This window comes from Planococcus citri, chromosome 5 (assembly GCF_950023065.1).
Source record: "Planococcus citri chromosome 5, ihPlaCitr1.1, whole genome shotgun sequence".
Taxonomy (NCBI): Eukaryota; Metazoa; Arthropoda; class Insecta; order Hemiptera; family Pseudococcidae; genus Planococcus; species Planococcus citri.
This window is the reverse complement of record NC_088681.1, coordinates 16,511,406-16,526,203: the sequence shown is the minus strand read 5'-3', so window position 1 is coordinate 16,526,203 and position 14,798 is coordinate 16,511,406. Positions and strand designations below refer to the sequence as shown.

At 34.2% G+C, this 14,798-nt stretch overlaps 1 protein-coding gene across 3 annotated transcripts in view; it reads left to right on the top strand.

Moving 5' to 3' along the window:
* Positions 1-219: 219 nt before the first annotated feature.
* The window catches only part of Eaat2 (Excitatory amino acid transporter 2), a 42,175-nt gene continuing 27,596 nt past the window's right edge, over positions 220-14,798 (top strand). The window contains exon 1 of one of the 3 annotated variants that reach the window (XM_065368173.1): positions 220-498. The gene's annotated coding sequence lies outside the window, so the exon portion shown is untranslated. Of the gene's footprint in view, positions 499-2,363; positions 2,516-2,829; positions 2,854-14,798 lie in introns of those variants that run through there. The other 2 variants (XM_065368175.1, XM_065368176.1) reach the window with 2 other exon arrangements.

The following is a 14,798-nucleotide window of genomic DNA, read 5'->3' as shown; positions in this document are numbered from 1 at the left end:
AAAAACCCAACATTAAAATCAAATCGAAAAATTACCATACTTTGTACTATTTGTGTTTCAATATTCCAGCTCCCCTCAATAACCCATCAATTAATTTCCTGGCATTCCAACCAGATTGAACACACTGGACCCTATCAATAAACCATCTGATACATTAATTGCTCGTCTGCGTAATTCTGCATCTATAGCTTTACTCGCACATGATCATGCACATTCTCATTACCTTGGCAACCGGTTTTCGCGCAACAAGTTAACACCATCACAAAACAATTCCAGTCCGACTCTTGACTTCGTCCGTGGTTCGTTTGCGTGTTCAGTGAAACAACAAAAAAAAAATAAATACGTAAAGTAAATAAATTCGCGTTTTGTGTTTAGTTTATTTTATACGCGTGAAAATACTCGTACTTTGAGCATTGTGTTCCAGTTTGCATTGGGGAATAACTAGGCGAGTGGAAAATTATGTTTTAGGATTTCATTTCGGATACATAGTGCTTTCAGGTAATTACACACGTATTCAGTATACACCTATTCATACTAACGTAGGTAAAGATTCCTAATTTTTTGCTGGTGGAAAAGTATAATCCAGAGATTGAGCCCTTTGTGTAGAAAATTTGTCATGTTTAGAATCAAATCCACCGAAAGAACCCACTTTTTGAACATATTATGTGCAAAAAAATACGTACTTATCCAGATTTACTTCTATTTTTGAAAATTGAAAAAAAAATCAAGCTCATGAATGAGCAATTATATTTTTAAAATAGGTACTACATATAGGAAATGGTGATTTTTTTTCAATTTAAAAATTTTTGAAAAAATGTACCTAAAATAGATTTTAACCAAAAATTAAAATGTCACCAAGATTTATATCATTGACCAAATTTTAAAAAAATCCAACAGGAGATTTTTTCAAAAATGAAAAATAATAAAAAAATACAAAATTATGGGAACATTATTCGCAAAATTTTTTTGTTTAAACCATTGAACAATAGAAATGTTCTCTATCCCCTCCTCTGAATCAGTTCAATCTCTAAAATAGACCAAAAAAAAACACGAATTACGACAGATCGAAATAGTATGCCAAATACTTAGTCGGATGATAAATGAGGCAAGCAGTTTCAACGAGAATTCATTCATAATCGTAAAACTAGTTGAATGGCTTTCAACCAAATTCCAATAATTCTTTTAAAAATTACGTAAATTATAAAATAAAAACGCCAAGAGAGTCAGGAAAACACTCCAGATGAAATCATTTTTATCACACCATTTCTTCCTTGTTCAGAAACTCGATAAAACACATTCTTTCAAAATCGACTCTACACAGAAAAAAATATCAAAAATAAAAAATCTCCTATACACACAACCCTCTGTAAACGGATTTAAATTCCTATACACTTGTTGCTCTTCTAAGTTCAATTTTCAATATGGTTTTTATAAATCGGCTACCATATAAAATAAACTCTCATCTACGATATAATCCTACGAGCAATTACATCGTGTTAATTATCGATTAACGAAATTTACCGACGTGGCGTGGTTTTGAACGTCGATAAAGGCCATTAGGAGGGGGGGGGCTCAGTATGAGGTCCGATGGAAGACCATTAAAATTCGATAACATAAGTTACGTTGTATGGTAGCCTGCAAGTATGTATGAGCGAAAAAATACGCACGTGAGGGCACCCTTGATCAATATTATGCAAATAAAACGCCGAATAAAAATAAATAAATCTTTATGCTCGTATAAACAAACTCTTCATTCATAATGCCACAGGTAATCCGTGATAATATTTTTTTACTGGTTAAATAACAGATTTGAATACAATGCTTACACACAGAAGTCAGAACATAAAATGTATAATTTCTTCGCGAAGTTATTGAAAAAGATACCTGTATAAGCACAATCGATCAATTAAATTTTACTCGAGGTATATTATCTGTGAAGATTTCTATCTCTCGGGTTAAACATACAGAATGGAAAAAGGTCTACAGTGTTTTAGTACATATACTAAAGAATATTCGCACACGTTAATTAATTATCGCACTGATAACTTTGCTAAGTGAATAGGGGTGTCAGTTTTTTAGTAATCGAGCTTCAAGTCGACAATTTTTTCTAGAAAACGACTCGAGTTAATTCTATCTTTATTATAATGCTATAATGGGCAAATATGGACAGATATATACTTGTATTTTCTTAATTAATTAGACGCAGCGTCGCGTCGCGTCGTGGACGATCGATGCTGAAAATACACTTGACCCTGCTTTTCATTTTTCATTCGAGTGTATTACTCGTACTCATACGTAAGTGTTACTTTTCTATTTTCTATCAATTGATCTGTATAGTTAGTGGCTAGTTCGAGTGAATTTTCGGTTCAACGTGCGCGTTCATTTGAGTAAAAACGCCTCCTCTAGTGACTACCTAATTATTATACTCGTACATTTTTCGATTCTCGAGTGAAATAATAATAATTACAGTGCTAGAATTCCTGTTATAATTAACTGTCGCGATCGATAAATTAAAGTGAGTTTTTTTCCTAGTTTACTTGTACTTTTATCGTTATACAGTCATAGTATACAGATCTTTTCATGATAAGAATTCAATTATCAGGACCACTTATTAAAAAAAAATTGATTAGGTCTATATTTCAATTAAATAATGTGGAACGTGCATTACTAATTGGCTAAATTGTGAGATTTTGATTTGATTCCGGCCTCAGTGAGCTCAAATTTGAAAAATTAATTTTAGAAGGAGACTTCAAGAGTTGTATTTTCTAACCTAGCAATTTTTTCTCATTCTTAATATTTGAGTTTTTCATCTTCAGACTTCGGGGACTCAAATTTTGGCATTTTTAATCCTAGGTAAGTACCATATTATGAATTTTTTCGTGCCCCCTAACCTCTGTTAAATATTTTCAAACTTTTCAATTTTTGAAAAAAAAGTTAAATTTGCAATATTGAATTTTTCAAACTTTTCTTCTCCAATTTTTAGGTCAAAATTTAAATAAAAAAATGATTTTAGAAAAATAAAAAAAAATAAAAAAATAAAATCATGATAATAAAATTCTATTGCTATGATTTGAAGAGTTGGTTTAGGGGGGGGGGTTAAATAAACTTGGAGCCATGCAATTTGACGGAGATGATAATCCTAATCACTCTAAATGATTTTTCAAAACTTTAAGAATGATAAATTTGGCATTTTGAGGTATTGAGAATCTTTGAAAATTGTTGTAAGTAAACATTTATGAGATTATGAAAATTTAAATCGCTGTTTTCCTCTCAGCAAGCAAAAATTTTCATTCTTTATTTTTATGCATTTTCATTCTAAAATAAGTTGCAGTTCATTTCCATCAAGAAATCATTAAAAGATCAATTGAATGTACTTTGAAAATTTTTTGCAAAAAAAAAACAAGCTTTTTAAAGTATAATTTTTGTCAGAAATCAAAAAAAAATTCATCTTAATAATAAAATTGCAATAAAATATTTCAATGAAGTAATTAATGCATGTGGTCTAATTTTTCATTTTTGTGAGATGAAAAAAGGATTTGACACTATTGAAGGTTTTACAGCACATCTTACATATTTAATTAATTTCAGCATGCGAGAAATTACGAAAAATCACTCCTGATGATCTTTAACGATTTATATTGACTGAAAATACATTTTTATTAATTTAGAAAAATCGAAAGAGCTCCTAAAAATACTCACCAAGGCAAATTTCAATCGTTAAATTCGATTTTATAATTTTTCACCAATTAAAAGAAATTTAAGTTAGCTCATTTCTCATTTTAAAAAAATCAAAATTTGATCAAATTGAGGAAGAAAACTGCAATTTGATGCGTTTACTATTCTTCACCCCCCCCCCCCCCCCGTAACACAATCAATTGATGATGGTTTTGAACCATTTTGGAGCTTCCAGCAGATTTTTTTGAATATTTTCATCTTGAAAATATGGCTATAATAGGGTCAAAATGAAATTCAACACCTATAAATTCGTATTCACAGCCCTTCTGACAATTTTGATACAATGTAGGATCAAAATTTTCAAAATTTGATCGCACCAATCTCAATTAAAAATTTCTACAGCAATTATTTTTGAAAAAAAAAAAAAATGAAAAATTCCTTGTTTACAAACATGTTGAAGTGAAAATCTGAAATCCAATTAATTGTATTCTATTTTCGACCTCTTGAGTCCACCGTTGGTGGTTTTGAGTCGTTCTGAAGCCTCCAGCGTTTTCCTCCCTACATTTTCTGGTATTGGGAAAATTGCCATAAAAATGCTAAAATGAAATTTAACACCTATATATGATCTCAAATGTACCATTTTTGTGACCCTTTGAAATCGATTTAGGCATGAATTTACAAAATTTGTGTTCGCTGGTTTAAATCCAAAATTTTCTCCAACGATCAGTTGAGTATCTATCTTTTTCTTAGGGCGGATTTCGAAAAAAAAAATGACGGAGAATTTTGACCAAATTCAGAGAAGATCTTCATTTTGAGTTGAAAGTTCCCTAGAAAAAGATTTGGCTTCGGAGGTGCCCCTAGAAGAGAAGAAAACGGTCTTCAGAGGGAAGGAATTTCCAAAAAAATCGTGTTTTTTTCGCTCTAATACCTACCCAAACTGTTTTGGAAAAAATGTCTTTATAAATAGGCTTCAGCCATCGAAATCCAAGACCACGTTTGAATAATTCTACTGAAAGGTTGCAAATCTGAAAATCGACAATTTCTTGGGTTTTGTGATTTCAAAATATTTTTTTCTCAAATATTAAGTAAGTAAGTCTAGGTATGTGTTGATTATACCAAAACATTGAAAGATATTATTTCTGAAACGGGGATGATTTTTTTTTTTGGAATGCATCAATTTTTTGGACAATGTTGTCATTTTCAAGAACTCGAAAAAATTAATTGAGAACTCGATTTTCTGAAATTGGCAATAATGACCAAAATATTGAAACACTGCATTCCAAAATATTCTCCCAGTTTCCAAAATGATATCCTTCGATGTTTCAGCATAATTCAGGCGCGTTATATTATTCATATTTTCCGAACTAGAATTTACCCCAACTTTTCAACCGCTCAGTAGAATCCTAGAAAGTAGCCTTGGATTTTGATGGCAATGGCCCAGGTAAAAAGCAGAATCCCAAATACCATCTTTTGGAACTGGGCTATTTTTCCGTAACAGGTTGGGTATGGAATGGAGCGAAAAAAAACATGATTTCCATTTTAAAAATCTTTTCTTCTTGAGTATTCATCTCTCCCCCCCCCAGGAACTCTTCCAAATCTAAAAATTTGTTTGATAAATTTTCAACTCAAAATAAAGGTCTTTTATCAAATAGGTACATTTAATCGAAAAATCCACTAGAGTCTCCAGAATGGCTCGAAACCCAAAATAGAGTATAAACCAAATTTCAACTTCCAACCAAATTTTTGATTTTTTTTTTTTGAAAATGGGTTAAATTTGAATTTTTTGAAAATTCGTATAAAATCGCCAAATAAAATTCGCCACATTTAATTTTGCCTCGTGGTACATTTGGACGCTCTTATATAATTTTTGTTCGTTTATTTCAAATCATATTCTGTCACAATCAACGTCAAATTAAAAAATGAAGAAAAAAATCCCCCTATAATTCGAGTTTGACCCATCCTTCCATTCAACACTATACACACATTCCCAACTCAACTCTCAAGCCACGTGCCCTGCTGTATCTCGTATTTTAAAAATTTCATCTCGAAAAATCCCCAGCACTCGATTCGAATACCAATCCATCTCTGGAGAATTTTCAGCCTTCTTCGGTCGTTCGGCGTTCGCAGCCGACTGCATAGTGCACATTGCGAAGGAAAACTTTCATCTTACTAAATGATCTCTTCTCATAATATAATGTTACCATAACGCGTCGAAATTCTTCTCATACTTCATCCGGTCGAGAAAAGAGTATCGCCGCACCGCCCGATTCTGCAATATCTCGAAATAATGCGAGACATTTTTCTCCTTTCATTTTCCAACAAGTAGGCGATAAATTATTTAGAATGCATCTTTGGTAGTTTGCCAGCATCATCAACTACATCGTGCTTCGTTCGGCTTCATTAAAGATATCACTTTCAAAGGACGATGCGATGTGCTTTTACTGCACCTTTACCTCATCCTACAAATACCGTGCGATATAAATATTAGGCCTGCATATTTTCCGATGAAAAATTACCAGCGGTGGCCAGGTATAGGGGTAAAATAAGGAAAAAAATACCAACCAACTATACCTACAAACGCGAGAATTTTCCTCATCCTCTATTTCTATACAACATAGTACATAAGTTAATTTCATGACAACGACGATGGCGATGAAAATTCAATCGCTCTGTCGTGTGTATTTTCCCCCTTATATAATATGAGATTCTTTTTTTTTCTGACACGACTTATACTCGTATTCGGGGTGTCGTCGTCGTCTTCGTCGTTCATAATATGAAACCTGCCAACTATGGAGTTCTCTGTGTTTCACATGCAAATTCTTCGTAAATTATAGTACATGCTAGTACAATATAAGTAAAGTATAATATGCAGATTCGAAAGACAGCACGCCACACAAAATAAATTTACGCAGCCTTATGCACACGTCGTCTTTCCCTTCAGTCGAATTGAGCGATTCGCGAGCTCAAATAGGTACCACAGCATAAGGTATAGACCCTCTATATACTCGTACATGTAATACGTTATACGAACACAATACACGACTATACACATTATTACACCATGTACTTTTTCCATCGTACAAAATACACGTAAATTATAAATCGACTTAACAAAGAAAGACATTGAAACGAGGGACACCTCATCCTCGAGCTCCCAACATAACGACAGGTTTTTCTCGTCGACTCGACTGGGTCGACACTCGACAGCGTCAGCGTCACACCTGGAGTTGAAATATTTCAAAACGTTAAAGAAAAAAACTCGAAAAAAAAAGGAGACATAGGATTCATCTCTCTCTCACACACACAGAGTCACAGAGTCTCGTATATAAATTCAAAATAGCCCATATGAGGTTCGCAGCTCGATGTCCACTCGTAATAATATGTACCTACTAAAATCCAAGAAATGAAAAAGGGTACGCGAAGGTTATACACAACGAGCTCACACATCCGGACAGTGGAAAAGTTTTGCGTAAAAAAGCTCCGGATACAGATCTTTCGATGATATATAAACTTGACCTATGGAATAAGGATGCCCTTTAAAATAGCTGCGCTCCCTTTTCATCCCCGCCTTGAACCGTGTAACTTTACCCATTAGATGTTTATCCGAGTGTGAAATCAATTTTAAAGCTTTTCAACTCGAAATACTACCTAACTTGCTGCGTACTGTATTCATAATATTAAACGGTTAGTAGATACAGAGCTTTTATACTCTCGTATATACCAGCACAATGGAGTAAATTTGTGTGAAAAGGCCTTTCAACAGGCGTGAGTTAGGAAAGGAGCAATATTCGTTGTGGAAATTTAATTTGAATTATCACGATTTGATATTTTTGAAAAAATTTTATCACGATGAGAAATGATGGACAGAATTATTTACCAATAAAATGGCCTTAAATAAAATAAAACAACCTATAAGTATTTTAATGTTGAATAAATGTAAAAAAAAAAAAAATTTGAAAATTTTCTCGAAAAAATTGAATAATATGCATCATATTCAGGAAAAAAGATGGTGGGGGGGAGAGGAGGACTGAACCTATGAATCGATTCGATACAACAAGAGTTCTGCTCATAGAGTCAGAAATCCACTCAAAATTCAGAAAAAATTCTTGTATTGTAGAAGAATTTTAAAATATTATACACCGAGGGAAAGAAGAGAGAGGGGAGGTAGACTGAGGCAATAGATTTATCCAAATCCAAAACACATCAAGGATTCTCTTTGAAGATCAGAAGGTAGACTCAAAACTATTGAATCCAGAGGCAAAAATCATTTCGCTTCTAAAGTTCGTTAGAGAGAGAAAATTTCACCCCAAAAAATCAGAAGGTCTCAAAAAGGCAAAAAACAGAGAGAAATAATTTGTAATTCGAGATAATCAAGAGAACATTATTCGAAAAATTAATTAAAGCATAGTTTTCATCTCCCCCCTCCCCTCCTCTCTCTTTCATCCATGAAAATTCGATTCAAATTCTAAACGAAAAACATTTCGAGAAAAAAAAATGAACTCAACTAAGGTTGGTTATTTTTACATTTTCAATTTTCAAAAGAAATGAGGGGCAAGAAGGATAATGATAGCCACATTAGCTCAAAATGAACTTGGTGTTAATTTTAAGACTTTCAATTCTTTCAGAACTATAGGATTCCTTATAGTTTCAAATTTTGACAAATAGATAATTTTTGATGTTTTAATTTTTTTTATTTTTCGAATCACGCTTGAATTTAAATTGACTAAATTGTATGTACTTGCAAAAGATGACCAAAAAAATGCATCCAGTGGGTCCAAAAATACGTATTACCTATAGATTTTACCAAAATGAGAAAAATTTTCGATGAATGCAGATTTTTTGGAGTTTTTTTGGGAACTGGAGGGTAATTTCAATTCATTTTCAATTAAAAATCATTTTAAAAATCGAAATGATATCAGAAATCACGTATTTTAAAAAATTATAAAGCAGGAAAACCTACCATTCATAAGTCACGGGGATCTGAAATTTTTGACAGGTTGGTTTGCGCCTATTTGTCCATCATTAAGAATGAAACTTTCTCAAAATTCGAAAAAAAAAATCAAAAATAGGCAACTCGTTTCAATAACACATTAGGGTCATTCCATGCCAAATCGGCGGATTTTTGCACGAGGGGTCTTCGATTTTTTTCAAAATCAGATCATTTGTAGAGGTCATCAAACGATGACGAATGACGCAAACCGGACATTTTTTCGATTTTTTTTGACGGAGCTGTGGCGCTTCAAAGTTCTCCAAAATGGCCGAAAATGGAAAATTTCAGTTGCAAATTGCTCCGGTTGTACGTGGTATAGAATTTTGAACTTTTTTTCAAATTGTAGTACTTTGAGAGGGTAATCGACGAGTGATGTCAAAATCAGTGTTGCCACTTTCAAAAACCTAAAAAAATCGATTTTAATACTTATAATTTAAATATTACCACGATTCCCCTCCCCCCAATTTGTCGACAAATTGACGAAAAATGCATTAATTTCACTCTTGAAATAAAAATTTATAGCACGAAAAATGTCAATTCGTTCACAAATGGGGGGAGGGGAATTTTTTTCACATTATCGTCTACACATTGGTAAAATATTTCAAAAATGCAAAAATTTTCATTTTTTAGGTTTCGGATGGTACTTTTGCAGCAATTGTAAAACTTGTAATTTTTTTTTCTCGAAAATGAAAAAAGATGCCAGTCTAATTTTTTGATATGTTATTCTACATAAAAAGGACTAAAACTGAGAATTTTTTCAGAATTTTTACTGGTGGACATCGTGGTAATATTTAAATTATAAGTATTAAAATCGATTTTTTTAGGTTTTTGAAAGTGGCAACACTGATTTTGACATCACTCGTCAATTACCCTCTCAAAGTACTACAATTTGAAAAAAAGTTCAAAATTCTATACCACGTACAACCGGAGCAATTTGCAACTGAAATTTTCCATTTTCGGCCATTTTGGAGAACTTTGAAGCGCCACAGCTCCGTCAAAAAAAATCGAAAAAATGTCCGGTTTGCGTCATTCGTCATCGTTTGATGACCTCTACAAATGATCTGATTTTGAAAAAAATCGAAGACCCCTCGTGCAAAAATCCGCCGATTTGGCATGGAATGACCCATAATCAAATCTTCGAAAATATTTTTAAAGCCAAACATCAATTTTTTTTAGGAAATTCTACGAATAGAATCAAAAGTCAATCACTATGAAAATCTTTTGAATTTTTTAAGAGCAGGCCCTAAAATCTCTGGAACCAAAATTTCAGCTGCTCAAAGCAATTTTTGAGTATTTCGTGAATTTTTGAAAATTTAAAAATCCAAAAAACTGTTTCAAGGACGATTTCTAAACTTTTTAAAATGAAATTTAATTTTTTTTAGCAAAAGCGAACCAATGTGAATAATTTATTCAATTCAACTCCCTATATGTCAATAAACTAATAGTTTAGAACTTATCTGAAGTCTCCAGCGATTTTTCAATTTTCTCCAGAAATTTTAAATTGCTCTGGAAGGGCCAAAAATGAACTTTGGGGTCTATAACAGGGTGTCTACCAAAATTCGATATTCAAAAATCGTGACTTTTCGAGACCTTTTTTTCAGTACCATTCCATTATTTTGTAACAAAAAAAAAAACTGATTTTCCAATAAAGCTCTCACTTTATGGGGGAGGGGGGGGGGGTTTGTACAACTTTTAGTAGTTTCCATGTGAAATTTAAAAAATGTATGAAATACGCACTCTAAGGACATAGCAAAAAAATTGGACGAAAACAAGTTTCTCTTTAGCATTTAAATCGTGTCATCCAAATTTTCGAGCTTTTTCGCGACTTTTTGGTGATTTTTGGTAAAAATTGCGACTTTTTCGCGACTTCCGCGACCTATTCTCAAAATCGCGACTTTTTCGCGACTTCCGCGACCTATTCTCAAAATCGCGACTTTCGCGACCTGGCAGACACCTTGTATAACTTTGGTCAGTGCTTATTGGGCGTCCTCTCGTCCGTTTTAGGTGATTACTGCAAAATTCTGAGGGTGCCAGGTCAAAAGTGAATTTTTGAAAAATTTTGTAAATTTCAGAATTTTAGAAAATATGAAAAAAAAACTTTCAATAAACGCATATTTTCGACAAGATATCGTTTGGCATCTCTACACGATCATTAGACTCGAAATCAATTTTTTTGGAGCCTCCAGCGAGTTTTAAAATTTCTCCAGTATTGTATAAAATAAATTCGCGTTCAGCTCAACCAAATGAAAAAAAAAAATATCCAAATCGGGTGAAAACTCCACAAACCGAACATTTCACGAACGATATTCGTATAGCCTATTTTCGCACCTAAACTAATCCTGAAACGCTTTCCCAAGGCCACACAAAAAAATATGAAACAAAAGTTCGTGAACTTGAACGCAGCAAAAAGGTCATAACGGAGCCGCAGCATGGTATACCAGATACAAATAATATTGTAGGACTGTGTTTATATCAGAGCTATGTAGTAGCGTAGAAATATTGATGCTTATGGCCTCCCAGACCTCAACATATAACACACGACAGTTCTTTATATATCGAGCTAAAGCCAGGTTACGAAACAAAATGAACGTTTCAGGTTAGGTTATCGATCCATTCCTCCGAAAATTTAGCCTAGAGCAGATTTTTTTCTACAAGTTTTTCATTTATTCAAAATGACTGGATTTATTTTATCTAGGGTAAATTCTAGTCATCAGTGTTCGATGGAGGATATGATAATATAAAGAAGTTGTTATGCACGCGAAGCTATACCTGTTGTTAAATCAGAAATACACAAAGAGGTATTATATCAGTTGCTTATGTTACCATTCTAACAAAACAACATTTCAACTTGAAACGCTGCCACAGCACAATTCACGCTGCTATCGTTTTTTCAACTCGTAATTTAACACACGAGGCTGATTTCATTTCTCAATTTTTTTTTTACTGTGGCTACCCACCCAATAAGTGAGAAACCTGCGATCAGTTTGGTCCCAGCCCCCAGGGACGGGTGGGGGACTCCAATTATGTTCACATTGTCTCGAGGTACTCAACTTCAGCAGCGCAAACCTCCAAAGCTATGATACATTGATCAAAACTGATTTCACAGTTCAAAAGGGCATTGCATTTTGAACTTTTCAAGTATTTAGAAATTTTCAACAGTTGAACTTTGAAATCGAAAGTTCAAATTTCAAAATGCCGGTGAAAGTGGGAGCTACCATTTAAAATTCTGAAAAAATGTTCCATATACATGTATGTACCTTTTGATGCTTTTTCGAAATATTCAATTTTCGAGATGGGATCTTTCAATGGAGGGTGGAGCACCCCTTCTACCAAATTTGGGCAAAACTTTCAAAAAAATATCTGGGGCATGTGATACATCGAATTGTATGTTTTCGGTAACGCTGAACACGAATATGACGTCAGATTTTTGATTGGACCCCATCCACGGCCCCCAGCACCTCCCCAAATGGAGTAAAAGTTCAAAAAAGTGTTTTGTCCGTGCGACACATGGAATAGTATGTTTTTGGTGACTCTGAACACGAATATGACGTCAGATTATTGATTGGACCACATGCACGGCCCCCAGCACCTCCCCAAAAAGGGTAACAGTCAAAAAAATGGTTTCATTCGTGTGACACATGAAATAGTATGTTTTCGATATCGCTGAACATGAATATAGCCTTAGTTTTTCAAATTGACCTCACCCATGGCCCCCAGAACCTCCCCAAATGGTTAAAAGTCCAAAAAATTTGTTTCACTTGGTGCTGGGGGCCGTGGATGGGGTCCAATCAAAAATCTAACGTCATATTCGTGTTCAGCGTTACCGAAAACATGCAATTCGATATATCACATGCCCCAGATATTTTTTTGAAAGTTTTGCCCAAATTTGGTGCAAGGGGTGCTCCCCCTCCATTACAAGATCCCATCTCGAAAATTGAATATTTCGAAAAAGCATCAAAAAAGGTACATAAATGAAAATTTTTCAGAATTTTAAATGGTAGCTCCCACTAACAGCGCCACTTTGAAATTTGAACTTTCGATTTCAAAGTTCAACTTTCAACTTTTGAAAATTTCAAAGTACTTAAAAAGTTCAAAATGCAATGCCCTTTCGAACTGTGCTATCAGTTTTGATCAAAGTATCATAGCTTTGGAGATATTCGCTGCTGAAGTTGAGTACCTCGAGACAATGTGAAGGAGGAGGGGTGGTAGGGACCAAACTGATTGCGGGTTTCTCACTTAGCCTATTGTGTGGGTAATAGGGCGGTCCTTATTTTCGAAGTTGGTATTTTCCTCCTTCCCAACCCCCAAAGAGGTGACCTCTGGTGAGAAAATAATTCCCTATTTTTTATTTTTTCCATTTTCAATAAACTCGAGCTGCGGTGGGCCCCTCAATTTTCAAAAATTTTATAAAATACAAATTCACTGTAAAATTTTAAAATTGCAAAATTTCAAGTTCTGTTATCTCTAAAAAATCTCTTCTGAGTAAAATAAACTCTCGTGACGATTTTGACCCCCTCCATTGATAACCAAGCCGACCCCCTAAAATACACTGAAATTTAATGTAAAATACAAATTTCTGCTATTCTAGGGGACTGACTTGGTTTTCTATGGAGGGGGTTAAAATATCCTCACGAGTGTTAATTTTACTCAGAAGAGACTTTTTTAAAGGGTTGGAATTTGAAATTTTTGAATTTTAAAAATTTTGCTTTGAAGCTGATGAATATTGAGAGACCCACCGCAGCTGGAGTTTTTCAAAAATGAAAAAAATTAAAAATGGGGAATTATTTCCACACCAGAGGTCACCACTTCGACGGTTGGGAGCAGAAGAAATCACGATTTTTTCTAAATCGTATATTTAAGAACCATGCTAGTGGGTACACTGAAAGAAATAAACAGTAATAGTTACATTAAAACGATGCACTCAGTGCATTAAAACGTGGTAATTTTGGTATAGGAATGAAACGCATTAATCAGTACACATTTAGAGAAGTAACTACACTGGCGACGCCAGCCTGTGTGCCCAGTGTGCACGGGCACACCTGTTCATTTTCCAAAAAGAAAAAAAAAGTACTTTTACTTGACTTTTACAAATTATTTATAAAATTCTTTACCAAAAACTCATTTTTCTTAAACCAAAAGTTATTTTTGAATAATTTCAAGTTCATTTCTTGATGCATCAACATCATTATTTTCTTATTTCAATTTTTAAAACATTGTTGGGCCAGAATGAGAATTTTGGAAGGAAGGGGGGGGGGGATTTTACAACTTGGTTTTATAATTTTGAAAATTGGCACACCTGTTCAAATTGCCTGGCGTCGCCACTGAGTAACTATATTACACAGAAGTGCAGTAACCACTCCATCGTTTTTATTCAACAGTATTTAAACAGTGGGGTTAGGCATTCTCAATTTCAAGTTTCTCCACACATCTAAATGATTTTCACTGCAACGAATTTTACAAGACCTAATATCCCTACAAAAATTTTCCTACCTAACCGGGATTCAAACCTGCGACCTCTCGTTCTAACTGCCTACACTTAACGACATGGCCGCGAGTAGAATGTTTGATTCAGGCCCTCAAAGTATTTACAAGTTTTTCCGTTGACCGTATACAATGGATGAATAGTTCTGCCGTGAAAATGAGGCAAAATGTGACGGCTAGATTTTGGATGCAGAATCCAGGAAACCTTCTGCTCATGCGCCAAACATGACGCTTACGGCACTGGTGGAGAGAGAGAGACGGTTCACTGGTTGAACATGGGTAGGAGGTAGGAAACCGTCTCTCTCTCCACCAGCGCCGAAAGCATCATATTTGGCGCATGTGCAGAACGTTTCCTGGATTCTGCATCCAAAATGTGGCCGTATTTTTCTCCGCTTGAACTATTCGTCAATTGTATACAGTCGACGAGTTTTTCACTGTTTGGGAATGTTTACCATTTACTGTATTCAGTAAATCACTACATGGTTCTCAGCCATGTTTAAGGAATGTAATCATTGCTATACGATGTAATTATTACCCTCCAAATGATGTTTTGAATACCATGACTGCAGGACTGAGTCCCCAAAGAAATGTAATGAGAACATAGAAATGATTTTTGGAAGGGGATGTAATAAATCCATCCTGGCGATGTACT